Below are 14,701 nucleotides of genomic sequence, written 5' to 3'. Positions count from 1 at the left end.
CCCAAGTCACTGAAGGAGTCTGTATTTCAATTTAAGCAGTGGGGATTAAGCAAAGAAGTAAAAGATAAGGGATGATGCTGGTAAATCTTCTACTAGTTAAATATCCCAGTTCTGATATAAGACGGTAGCATCATGGATAAAAACATCTCAGGAACTGGAACCAGAAAGCTTTGCACTTTGTTCTACTTCCACCACTCTGTGAACACAGGAAAACCTTACTTATTGTTCCTGGAACATGGGAACGAAATACACTAACAGTGGCACAGTCATGGTTCACAAAGGAACTGTCATGGTGATATGGTCAAATCATAAATTTTTGCAGGCCTGTTTGACATTTCTCATAAGCCTAGAGGAAAGTTTATTCTCTTGTACATGGCAGCCTAATTTCTAATATTTGGCCTAAATAAAAGAGAATTGTTTGAAAGTATTTCATTACAATAATATAGCATGTGGTGATGTTTATAAGACCTTAAAAATGTGCTACTTAAGTTTCCACTATATCTTAAAGTTTTTTTATTGTTGGTTTTACTTGGGACATCACTGCTTCAGGCTGTTTTTTTGAAATAGAGACAGAGAGATGGAAAAGGGGAAGCACGCCGAGTTCTAAATCTCTTTTTACTCTTCTCCCCATTTTCCAGGATCCTTCATTCTTTCCAGCTCCTTGACTACCTAGCCCTAAGAAACTTTCCTTTCCTTATATTTTCCCAAACTCACCTAGCTCTTGGTTCTTCAATTCCTGTCCCATTAGCCAAAGACTTATGAATGGATTCACTCAGTATCTTACCAATTAACAGCACTGAAGGGTCTACCTTCCACACCCCAAAAAGAACTTTGGTCCATACTCCCGGAGGGAGAAAGGATAGGGAAATTTCCAATGGAGGGGATGGGACACAGAGCATTGGTGGTGGGACTGTGTGGAATTGTATCCACTATCTTATAATTTTGTTAATCATTAAACTACTATAAATAAATATTTTTATTTATTTTGAGATAGAAAGCGGGAGAAATGACTGCTCAACTGTTGTAGTCTTTATGCAGTGCTGGAGATTAAGCCTAAGACTTAATACATTTGAGACATATGCATTACTGTTCAGCTGTCTCCCCTGAGTCACCTTCCTGACCCTGGAGAATCTGAAGATTTCTCTCTTTCTTTGCTACCTAATGTTAACTGTGGAAAGTATAACAGAAAGATTCATTTTCCCACTCGTGTATATTATACTGCCTTCATTTTAGAAGAGAGAGACACAATAATTTGTGTGTGTTCTTGCACATACATGATCGATTTTACTGCTTCCTGACACTTTTGTACTTAGAGAGACAGAGAGATGGAGAGACACCACAGGACCAGAGCTTCCTCTTGTGCCATGGTATCATCCATGTGGAATAATTTTGTATTGAATGCCCCTACTATCTTTCAAAATTGCTTGTGTTCCAAAGTGGGGGATGGAATAAGCCATAATGAAGCATACTGATGTGACTACAGTGATGTGCTGGAGGCTGGAGGCATGGATCAGCCTGCCAACACCCATGTCCACTGGAAAAGCAATTACAGAAGCCAGAACTCACACCTTATGCACCCCATCAAAATTGTTGGTCCATACTCCCAGTGGGGGAGAAAAAAAAATAGAGAAGAAATGAACAGAGGGCTCTGAACTTCAACTCCATGAGAACCCAGAGAGCGGAGAGGAAAAAAGGAAGGACATTTAGAAGTAGTCATAAGTGTAGATGTGATTTGGAAAAGAAGAGAAGACAGGAATAGGAGAAAAAAGACAAATATATAGAAATATAGACAGATAGTTGTAGAAGTAACAGTTAACCCACATCTGTAACCTTGGGAGAACTGCTATAACTTCCAATGGAGAGAATGAGGACACAGAATGCTGGTGGTAGGAACAGTGCATGAATACACTCCTATTATCTTACAGTTTTGTAAATCAATATTAAGTCAATAATAAAATGTTTGTAAAGGATGATGCTGTGGAGCAGCTATTAAAGTGTAAATGTTCATAATCAATAGATGAGCAGAAAACGAAAATACAAACTCTACACATTTATATTTTGCTTCTTGTAGGTATGTGGCACTGTTGCATGACATTTTTGCAGACCTTATTCCAGACAGGGGAGTAGTATGCTAATGGAATCTGGTGGGTAGAAGCCAAGGCTGCTGCTGAACATCCTATAGTGCACAGGACTGCCTTTATAGCAAAGGCACATGGCTCAAAATGTCAGTAACACTGAGGCTGAGAAGGTCTTCTCTAGGTGACAGGTGTATGAGATACCAAATACTTTTTGTATTTTCTGCAATGAGCACACATTTCACATTTCACATAGTTTTGTTTTTTTTTTAATTCAAGTCCACAACTCTTTTCTTATTTTCTAATTGCTACCCAGGGTTATCATTGGAGCTCAGTGACTGCACTATAAACTATAAATCCACCACTCTTAGCAGCCTTTTTTTTTTTTTTTCTTTTTCTATTTTGTTTGGCAGAATAGAGAGAAAATGAGCAGGGAGAGGGAGAGAGAAGGATAAACACCATCAGACCTGCTTCTCCACTTGTGAACTGTCTCCCTACAGGTGAAGGCTTGAACCCAGGTATTTGTGCATGGTGGTGTGTGTGCTTAGCTGTGTGCAGTGCTGCCCAGCTGAATATAGTTTTTTTTTTTTCCACCTAAGTGAACACTTCTGAAAAAGACCTGTAGTAAATGCCCATAGTGTTGCTATGAGGTAATGCACACAAAAGTATTTAGGACAGTGTCTCAGGTTTCTTCATCACTATGCCAATGTCCTGACCTCTAAACTCAGTCCTGGAGCCAAACTACAGAAGACCCAATAACTCTAGAAGCAGCAGACGAATTCCCAGCTGTGCTGCTAGTCATTTTTACAATGATATCTCGAGGCTTTGGGCAGTGTCATCCCACAGCAAAGCAAGGCCTTACCATTTGCTGAAACTTACCTTTGTCACAGACATTATCCCCTGAGGAAATTTCAACAGAACCAGTAGTGGAACAGGGCTCTGGCCTCAGAGACATAGCATGTCCACTCACATCTATTCTTCTAAGCTACTGCTCTCCACTCATGGAGTTCTCTATCTTAGAGCTCTCCTCCCTTAGAGAAAATGCAAGGGAAAGGTGCTGGTGGTAATCAAAGTGTGTTCACTTGGAAGTTTAATCACTTGAAGTAGTTTATTGCCCTCACAGATTCTTCTGCTGTGAACATTAGACCTAATTAGTAGCTGAAATCTTGATGAGGTAGCAGAGCCTCTGCATTTCATGGCTGTGGTTTCTGGGCCACCAATCACAGTCAAAAGAGAAAGGCAATCATCTCTGCCATGTAATGAATCCTTCTTCCAAATTCCCAGGGACAAGAAGGGTTCTGTGAGGGCAGGCTTTTCCTCTGACCCTGAAACTGGTGGAAGCTCAGAGGTAATAGGAATGACTCATGCCTTCAGAAAAGTAATTCCTATGGCTGAAAGAGACTCTGGTTGATTTTCAGAGGGGCACTGTGCCTTCTTGTGAATGCACCTAGGTTTTTTTCTTTTTCTTTTTTCTTTTTTTTTTTTTTTTGCAAAGAAAGGAGCAAAACCTGAGAGTGGAAAATTTGTTCTTTCTTCCCTCAGCTTTCTCTGGAATGTAGCTTGGTATAATTTATCTTTTTGCCAATAAAATGATCATGGAGAAGAGAAGCTGAGATTGCTGACTATTCAGAACAAAGCATAAGGTGGAAACTATTAATAATAGGGACTGAGCCAGGAAGAGTTGGCAAGGGCTGACATCTTCCAGGGTTTTGGAAGGAGAGAAGGAATGGAGGAAATGTAGGTATTCCATTTAGTCTAAAACACTTAGACAAACTTTCACACACCACTGGTGTCAAGAGAAGGAATGCTTTTCATCTCCCAAAGGCTGAGCTGATGAATGTCCTTCCTCTACTTCTGCTCTGAAGACATTCCAAGAGTTTCAGTTTTGCTCATTTCTGTATTTTGCTTCTGAGAGAAGTTATTACCAACCTTTATCTAATGAGCTACCCCATGTGGTACAGGGTTTTTAAACTGCTTCTCACCCTTCAAACTCTTCTAGTTTCCTAGTAGGCAAAACCAAGAGAAGTAGTCAGTCTGATGAAAGGTAGAAGAAATTGTTGGGATCCCAGATGTGTGAGGACTTGATCTGGAAGGAACAAAGCTACTGAAGAAAAAGGGTGTTGACACTGAGCTGGAATGGCTTGGCTAGGCTACCATAGTGGCAGCATAAGCCTCAGAATGGACAAGGGAAAGTGTTGGCCTGGGTGATGTCACTTCCAATTTGGATATTGGTATCCTTTGTTTCTCGTGGATAATACAGTACAACAAAAAGAACAAAAAGCCATTGCTAAGTTTAAAGGAACTATTGGGACTTTGTCCACTTCCTCTCCCCCATCCACTTTTTTTCCCCTTTCAAGTTTTATGGTATGCAGGAAGTTATTCTGTCCAGACAGCAAAGGGTAACAATAGTCTGGAACTATTTCATTCTATTGACTCAAAGTAAATAAAAAAAAAAGTGTCAGCGGAAGTAATATTAGTCAGTACTTAGTCATTCTTCAAAACAATGGAATAGTTACTTGGCTTGAAATCACACATTCGCATCTGGTTATAACCAAGACAAGTCTTTTCAGTTGGCAAATTGTGTCCTGTATTTGAAGGAATTTGAGTTGTAGCTCACCTTTGCATTACAGTAAGGAGTACAAAATGGCTCTTCCTATTCCCTGACAGAAAAAATGCATTTATGTGTAAACTTGGAAACTTCAAGGGAGAAAAAAATAAGAGTGGAAAATCTTAGAGGCAAGAAAGAACACGTCTATTCTGTCCTATCTGCCTCAGTGCCTAGAGGAGAGTCACTGCTTTCCTTTCATTCTTCAACCAGAACTCTCAGTCTCCGTTTCCTCTAGGGACAACTCTAGAGAGAAAGCACCTCTTAAACCTCCCCCTCCCTCTGTGAGGCACCCATTTACTCATTCCTTCATTTCCACTAACACACATTTATTCAAGTGTCATTTTCTACCTGACTCTGGGCTTATAGGTGTGAATAAAACACAATGTGTCATTCCAGTGGTCTAGCCTATATGAAAGTCTGACTAGAAGAAAACTAAACTTTAGTTTAATGTGATAAGTATCCTTACTGCTCAAAGGTTTATGTATGTGAAGGTGACACATTTCATTATGAAAGTCAAAGACAAAGTCTTTTGGAGAAGATAATATGAAGGTCAGGCCATAGAATGTCAATGTTAAACAAAACAAGGTATTAGTTACAGTGGAGGAAATATTTTATTGTGCTCACTGGCAGCAGGAAGAGTTGAGAGCCACTTTTATTTATGTCAAGGTGATAGGGCATTTTAAAGAGAGAAGGAGATAGGATGGGAGAGGACTGGGACTTAGGGATGAAGAAGTGAGAAACCACAAAAAAAATGATCACTAGGGTTGGCTAGCATAAATGATTTTAGGCCAGCTTTGACTGCTGACCTGACGATGCAATTAAGAGATAATTATGCTTAATTATGACTTCAATTATGGAAGTTAGAGTTCTCTTCTTTGCAGAGACTGGAGACAGAGTTCTATCCTTCCTGATGAAAGCGTTTCAGATAAAGAGCTTCTAGGATCTTGAGTAAGACACTCCTGAGATTATATGCATATTATCACAGGGATAGAAGAAGAAATTATAAACATTTTTTTAAATGCTCTAAGAAAGAAGAGGTCAGATCTTGACCAGAACAAATGGCAAATTCTTTTGACAGTCTTAAGCCTTTTCAGACAAGCACTCAAACACAGCTGAGTTGTTTCAGGGATATGAATTGAAACTGCCAAAGCCCTTATTAGAGTGGGCCATGTTTCTTTGCGCAAAGATTTAGATAGGGTGGCAGAATTGTCTTATAGTTCTGAGTGTGTAAAGTCAGGAAGATAAAAAGGCATTTAAAAACACAGGAGTGCAAAGGTATGGAGAAGTAAGAAGACTGTGTGTGTGTGTGTGTGTGTGTGTGTGTGTGTGTGTGTGTAAAATATTGCAAGATTTGATGGCATGACTGAGGAAATGGTACATTGGAAGGAAAATGGGAGTATATGTGACTAGAAAAGAGAGTCTTTAAGGCCATAGCAAAGAATTTGACTACTGGGAGCAACGGAGGGAGACTAATGGTTAGTATCATGGGAATTGTGTAACTTTAAAATAGATCCGTTCCATCCTTCTTTCCCCATCATTATAGATTCATATATTAAGATCTAGTTTCAAATGGGAAAGTTTCTTTGTTTGTTGTTGTTTACTTGCAAAGCTGAGCTACAGAATGGTCAAGTAATTTTAGAACACGTTCAACCTTAAGCTCTTTGTGCCAACAGTGAAAAGTGGGTACCTTCAGGCCTTTATTGGCATTATATATGCTTTGAGAGAAATTACCTTTTCAGATAGGTCATAGGGAAAGCAACTGATGTGAAAAATGAATCACAGTGAACGGGATTAGAAGAAAAAAAATCCAATTTAGCAAGAATTCCACTCATAGGCAAGTAAATACAAGCTGTTTATTGGATTTCTAAATGTGGTAGTTGCAGTTCTATTACAGAAAAAGTGATTTTCATATTTACTCTTTTAGAGCACCAGAAAAAGTAACAGAAGGTAAGTAGAAGCATAATTTAATATAGTTGGATGATGTGTAAGTACCAGAGAAAATATCCAAATTACTTGCTAATGACAATTCCTTTATTTTCAAAGAAACCATGTAGGCTATTTTGGCTATGTCATTAACCATTCATATAAAGAAATACAATTTGACAATGAAAAGAAAAAACACAAAGTTAAGCCTATGTTTGAGGAATACTATATCTCTATCAGTAGCATCTATGTGGGAAAAAAAAAAGCATATTCTCTTATGTTTTTTTGTGGCTTTCTCTAAGTCAGGGAATATTATTCAGACTAGCAGCTGTTCATGGTGGGGCTGTGATTGTACTTAGTGGGAAGATCTTGCTCCTTCTCATACTTAGCATAGTAAAAAACCTGGCTTCTCCCCCTTCTTCTTGATCTGTATATTTGTAAATATCGTTTAACATTTACATTAAACTATCACTTGTAGTCACAATCATACTGAACCCCGCAGCAAAGCCATATTGTATCTTTCCCAGTGCATCTTGTGTATTCAAGGAGAAAAGTCTCTGCAGCTCAATACCCTTTCTGGCATGGTGCAGAGATTTCTGAATGCTTACCTAGGCACTAACATTATTTTCTGGAAGGAAAAGAAAAAAAGAAAATGAAAATAGCTAGAGCTGAGATTGGATACGTTAAAATATAAGAGAATACCAATAGGGAGAGTAGACCATTTTAGTGAAGCATGTCACTATTTCTCTGAAGTCACTATTTCTCTTAACTTGTCTTATGAAATAATGACCCTAAAGCAAGTGTATGCAGTCTAGAAATGATGAAACAGTGATCTGTTCCATACTCACCTTTCATTTACTAGTGGGGGTTCTTTATGTGGAAAGCAGAATGGTAATAGAATGTAAGAGCTTGTTCCTCTTTCCTTCAATGTGGTAAAACTAGATGGACTAGGAGACAAATCTGTGACGAAGACATCAAGAGCTTCCTTGGAGAAAGACTAACTGAAGATATCTCACTTTCCCAAAGCAGAGGCATATCCATATGAACATGGAGCCAACTGACTTAGAAGGAAAAAGAGCGACTTGGCAAGTGTAGTTTGCCAGCTGGTTGAGTCAGACGACACACTGTGCAAGAACATTTTCAGAAGCACGTCCTCCCTTCAACCCTCTTACTAAAATCATGCACTATCTACCTCAGTTTACCTGGTTCCCCTTTCTTTTGGCAAACCTGGGTGAGGATTCATCCTTTCACAGCATGCTGTGGCTCTATCAGAAACATCTACAAGCATGTCAATGATAGAACGATGGGGATAACTGTCATTAAATAACTACACTCTCTACTATTTTCAGGAGTCAAAGTAAAGATGCTTTAAGGATCTGGCAAGGACATTTGGCCCCACTAGTCTTCAATCCCCACAGCCAAGATTTTTTTTTTCTTTAGTTTTCAATGATGCTAGCCTGAGACATAAAAGGAGAAGAAATATGCTGACATTCTAAACCCACCAATGCTTAGTTTACAAAATATATATATGACACATATCCTAATACAGATCCTGGCTCATTAATTCTCTTATTTTTTTTTGTTCCTGATGAAATGTTCCAATTCCATAAAGCATATATTCCCTGGAAGCAGAGTGCAGGAAACCTCAGCTATTAATATGCCACCCTGCAGTAGGATATAAATGTAAAGTGGCTATATCAGCAAGGAATGCTCAGGGAGTGTGTTTGCCAGCCTGCTTCACGGTGCCACATGAGAGGGGATATTGGAATTGAGTGACTTTCTTCCATTTGGCAAGGTTTCCTTATCTCAGCACCTACTCCTTTGGATGGTGTGTTTTTGAAGGCTGCACAGTATGACTCTGGGTACCGTGTGTACATACATATGTAGGAATAACGTTGATGTTTCTCAGAATAGGCACATTTTGAAGGCAGTAAATCTAAAAGTAAAGTTAATAGAGCCTATATTTAGTGCTCATCTTCTCACTTTGCTGATGTGTATGCTGAACAGAAGATCACAGATTTGAGTCAGTCTCGCAAAGAGGCCGGAGTCGGCAAATGGCTATATTCAGAGCTGGGGAAGTCTTGCCAGCTCAACTGGAGCTGTTAAAAAGGCAGACTTGGAGAAGGTGCAATCGTTTTTCTCAAAGGTGACAGCACAGAAGGAGAAAAGCCTGTGACAAAGCCATGAAATAGAAGCTTGCGTGTGTGGCTCAGAGAAAATGACTAGCCTCAGGCTCTACTTCCTCATGTCCCATCTACTTTATGGCACACATTTGCTCTTCAGAAAGTTCTTTCCCTATCTTTTCTGAGTGCTCATAATTGCACACATCCCCAGAGAGAAAGGGAAAGCACAAATGCACTAAATATGAAAGGTGGAGTTTACAAGGCAAGACCAAACAAAGCAAAACAATAACAAAAAGAAAATCATTGGGGGTCGGCCGGTAGCACAGTGGATTAAGCGCACATGGTGCAAAACGCAAGGACCCGTGTAAGGACCCTGGTTCAAGCCCCTGGCTCCCCACCTGCAGGGGAGTCACTTCACAGGCAGTGAAGCAGGTCTGCAGGTGTCTATCTTTCTCTCCCCCTCTGTCTTCCCCACCTCTCTCCATTTCTCTCTGTCCTAACCAACAATGAATGACATAACAACAATAATAACCACAACAAGGCTACAACAACAAGGGCAACGAAAGGGGGAAAAATGGCCTCCAGGAGCAGTGGATTCATGGCGTAGGCACTGAACCCCAGCAATAATCCTGGAGGCAAAAAAAAAAAGGAAGAAAAAATAAATCATTGCACAGAAAATACAGTAAAAGTTCAACATGACACCCAGTTGTGAAGGTTTTGCATCTCTGTTTAAATTTTTTTTTGCTTAAGGCACATGATAATTTTATTTGTGCTTAAGAAATCAGACAATTCAGTGTCATCTTTAATTCTGTTTGCTTTTTGATGTGTCTTGAAAATGAGGTCATAGTACAGGTTTTTAAGAGGGAAATACTCTCATTTAACAAAAAAAAAATCTTGGTTAGTTTGCTTATCAGTTTTCTGAAGAGAAACTATGAGGAGTAAAAAGGAGAAAGTCATGGAAAATTGTTTCACACCTCCATTGTCGACAACAGTTAGCTTCTGGAGTTCTTAGTTCTTTTCATCAAAGGCAGACTTTGATCTAAGCATTTCAGATGAGTTAGAAGACTGGCACAGTCTATACTAGTTTTAGTTTACGACCTAACTGAGGAAGGTCTAAGGCACTTCACTCTTTTGGAAACTTTATCTGGATAAATGGCTGGAACTGACATCCACATAAAAATAAGCAAAAGGTATAGAGGATTAGTAAAAGGCAAACAGTGCTCAATATCAATTCCACTTTCACTGTTTGAAAGTTAAAATGAAGTGATTACTATTGTTGGTATTTAAATGATGAAAAAAATCCCTTTCCCTCTCAAAATCTGTTTGAAGAAATTGAAACATGTTGATATTCACAACCTGGATAAATGATTCCCCTACTTTATAATTACTAAGTGATCATTAACTGTCACCCAGAGAGAAAGACACATAAGAAGGAACAAATTTTTCCACCTTCATATTTTTCTCCTGCCAAAGAAGAAATGTATCAAATCTAGTTCAGAAATGTCATTAAACAATGTGGTCAAGAAAGCCACGTGGCCCTAATATTTCCTGGTACTGGCTCAGAAAGGAGGAAATGGAGTTAAGCAGGTGCCATGTAAGTGGCAAGACAGTGTGTCAATAAATGAACCTCCTGGGGTTCGATGATGTAAAAGAACCAAGGTTGTGTGGATGATAGTGTTCTGCAGAGAACTTTCTAGGGAGATGAGAAACTGTAACCATGTGCTAGTGACTTCACTGTAAACCACCCACCCCATGAAAATGATCAAACAAAAATAATAACCCAAAAGGAGATTGTTTACTCTTCTCCCTAAAGAAAAAGTTCAAAGTAAGATATAAGCAGAAGAGACAAATACCTTCATTCCCCCCACCCATCACCACCAACCTCAATTTACTTTGGCAGATTTAAGAGGCAGATACCCATATAAAACTTAATTTTCCTTGTTGACAGCCACAAAATGGGTCAGATGTAGAAATTATTAATTTCCTGACCTGAAAAAAAATCCAATTTTAAGATATACTCATCAGCAAGGAGAGAGAGATACAAAGAGATAGAGATAGAGAGATAGGGAACACTAGAGCCTCACTCTGGTATATGTGCTACTAGAGGCCAAACTTGGGACTTCATACATTTAAATCCAGTACTTTACCCATGACATCACCTTCCAGGCTGCACTCACTTTATAAAATGGTTTCTTTAAATTTACCAATTCACTGCTTTTATTTTCTCTAGTAAGATGCCACAGATTCTACCCAAGTGAATCCCTACTCAGGCAAACTCCCCAGATGCTTCTGTAAAGTTATCAAAATACTGGTATTCACTCACTCCTGGGATATATCGTCTCTTATATAGTAATCATTTCTATTCCCTTAATGATAACACACACCTGAAGTGGCAATCAGGTATATTTTGGATCTCTGGATGTCACCTTCTTAGCCAAGATCACTGTTGTTGGCCTCACTGGTTACATCCTTTATTTCCCAGGCGTGAAGAGAGGAAAGGGGATATATGCATGGCAATGAAGCTTCCTTTAATGTGGCAGGGAGCAGGCATCAACATGGGTCGAGCACATGGCAATGTATACACTATCCAAGTAACCTGCTTTGCCAGCTTCTATTTGTTATTTAATGTGGTCCACATCAATCCCAGGGATGAACAGATGATGACAACAGGTGGCTGAATGATGGACTCAGGGGAGGGTGAGTATCTGGAAATCATAGATGTTTCTAAAGGCTTCCTCTAGTATATTTAACTCAAGGTAACAGAGAAGTTTCCTCACTCTGTCCACAGATTTTTAACTTCACGTTAAACAATTAGAAGGAGTGGAAAGAAACAAAAGCCCAAGAGGATATATCAAAATGCATAACTTCCTGAAAGATGCAGCTTAAGAAAAGGAACGGCCAGTTGTTGAACTGCCACATATAGAAGCTTTTAGAATACACACAGAGACTTCCAAATAATTATGATGGAAATGAAATTGTACAAAACTCCTTATGATAAGCATACACAGATCACAAACTCCAGAAGCCCAGGAAGCCCAGCAGATCAAGTGACAAAGGCCAAATCTCAGAACTGCAATCAGTCTCATAGCATTTTGCTCGCAGACATTTTCAGGTCAGGGGGTTGGTTTGCAGGTGCCTGGTTGGGCACTGCCATATACTGGATGGCCCTCAGTCACATGAACTGAAGGAGAACACTAAGCATTGTTTACCTACAGGATTTTCTGCACACAGGATCAAGTCACCTTTGCACTCTACTGAATACTAAATGATAAGTTCTCAGTTGCTATTTTGAACCTCACAATTCCAGAGAGTTTTTCAGTCACTGTAAAGTAAACCAAGCCTCTGGGAAAATTTGCAGCAGTGAACTTCAGGCCACAGATTATTTGTTCTAGCAGTAGCCTTTCTCTATCAGCTACATCACAGGGGCAGACAGAATCCCTAGCAGTTTTACAAAAGATGACATGGAAGATGCATACACTTCTATCTGATATCTACTCTCATAGTGTGTTGCATGTGGTTTTGCCAGCTGATAAATGGTCAATGTGACTTTCCTGCATGCCTTCAGATATGGGGCATGGTGGTCTGTGAGAAGCATGCATTCTGCACTGGGGGTATTTTGCACCACTGGAGACATCACTGGACTTGCAAGACCTGAGTACATCCACACATCTGCCACCTACTAGCTGTATCACTTTTGGCAAGTCACTTAACAATTCCTAGCCTCAGCTTTCTCTTTTAGGATAAAGCTATTAATAATCTTCCTCCCAGAGCTGTCTTATGTGTGAAAGCAGTTTGTAAGCTCTCTCAGGAATTATTATTTTAGAGCTCAGAAAGCTACCCTCAGGTCCTGCCTGGGAGCCTGCTGATAGGTTTTACTGAAAGAACTCTTTCGTGCAAAACTGTGGTAGAAGAATCCACAAACTTTGTTCCCCCCAAAGACTGAGGCATGATTCTTTTTTATTATTATCTTTATTTATTTATAGAGATATGGAGAAATTGAGAGGAAGGGGGATATAGAGAGGGAAAGAGACAGAGAGGTACCTGCAGCACTGCTTCACTACTTGTGAAGTTTTCCTCTTGCAGGTGGGGTCTGGGGGCTTAAACCCAGGTCTTTGCACATTGTAGCTTGTGCGCTCAACCAGGTGCGCTACCACCCAGCCCCAGTGATATTTCTAAACTAAATTGCAACCCAGGGCAATATAAAATAATTTATACATGTCTGTATCAATCCATTATATAATATAACCCTTTACCCTAAAAAATGATCTCCTTTTGCATAGATCTGGCCAGAAGTGATAAATTTCAACAGAACGAGTATCTTTTGCTCCTGTTATTTTTTTCCCTTTTAAGATATCTGCCAACATTTTAAGACCACTACCAGCATGCTGGATAACTGGAGTGTGTTTTTTCAGAGGTTAGCTACTTAGTTACTGAGGGAAGGCATGCAGCTCTATAACAATTATCTGAAATTTTTTTTTTGAGTATGAAAGTAAAAAACAACACCAAAAAACTTATAAATGCTAAAACCTGATACTCAGAAAATCTTTCATATTACTTTTAAGGATGCTTAAAGATTTTCATAATTCTGGGCTAGAAATTAAACTGTGCTGCACCCCCCCCCCAAAAAAAAAATCAAAACCAGTGTGTCTAAAACTCGGGGGGGGGGAAGGTAACATTAATCATGTACCACAAACTAGTATTTTGTGACATCAAGGAAAATATAAAAACCCAAAAGACTGGTTCTACTTCAAGATGAGGGAAAACCTAGAACTTTGGAATACAGTCTGGTAGAGGAAATGGAAGATGTCAAGAAACAGTTTCATGTACAGATCATATTTAAGCAGAGTGCAGGTCGTCACTTACTAATATGTTGGTAAGAGAATTTAACATTAAGTGGAACAGATAACTCCAGAGGCCTTTTCATTTATGGGTCTAAAGCAGTAGGGTAATAGGGATGCCTTATTAATTCTTTTGTGGGTCGCACAAGATAAGACTGTTCCAAGAGCAGAGTATTAAGCTATAAGTCAACTGGAATATATCTTGTATTTTATCCTCTAATTATAAAGTGATGACAACAGCAAATAACAATTGCATTAGGGTTCTTCTACGCCTTTTCCTTCTAAGTATCTGGAAACCTTTTCTGTCATTAAGGAAATTCTAGAATACATGTCATTTAAAACAAGGAAGCTTCTCTATATAAGGCCTGTTCATTTACTTATTTATTTATTTTACTAGTTTCACTACTCTGGGCTGGCTTTTTTCCATTTAGAAAAACAAGAGATAGAGGGAGAGGTGCTATAGGATTGAAGTCTGTTCCAATGCCATGGGGGTCAAGCTGGAAACTGAGATGTGAACATGACAAAGCAGGTGCATTATCCAAGTGAGCTCTTTTGGCCCTTTGTTTTTGTTTCTGGTGCCTTAAATATTATTGCCTCAAGTCAGTGTATCAGTCGAATGTTTCTACTAAAATCTCACTTTTTGAGGAAGTCTTTTTGACACCACTGGGAAGAATTATTTTTCCTGATGCTACCCTATAGAATACAGGATAAACATTTTCATCGTATTGCAGTTGTCTGATTCAAAATTCAAGGGGATGATTCTCTAATAGCAATTTACTTATTCATGCAAAACTAAAGTGAGATGCTTATTAATGAGTGGAGATGAGTAGGGGATAAGAATATTAGGACACAAGAGAAAAGAAACACAGACTCCCAAAGAAAATTTCCTCATTGATCTTACAAGGAAGCTCTCATATGATATCATGTTTAACATCTCTAGCCAAACACATTTATGTACAGAAGAATGGAAATGGGTTAAAAATCAATAAAACAGCAAATATTTCTGTAGAACTTATAAAGTCTCTAGGACTCTTCTGGGAAATGAGTATGGAAACATGGACAAGAAATGCCTTATTCTTGAGAAGACAGGAACCAAGGGAAATGGCTGAGCAGGAAGTGGGAATCTTATGGATG

Source organism: Erinaceus europaeus, chromosome 9 (assembly GCF_950295315.1).
Source record: "Erinaceus europaeus chromosome 9, mEriEur2.1, whole genome shotgun sequence".
Taxonomy (NCBI): domain Eukaryota; kingdom Metazoa; phylum Chordata; class Mammalia; order Eulipotyphla; family Erinaceidae; genus Erinaceus; species Erinaceus europaeus.
The sequence above is the reverse complement of the archived record's forward strand: the minus strand, read 5'-3'. Positions refer to the sequence as shown.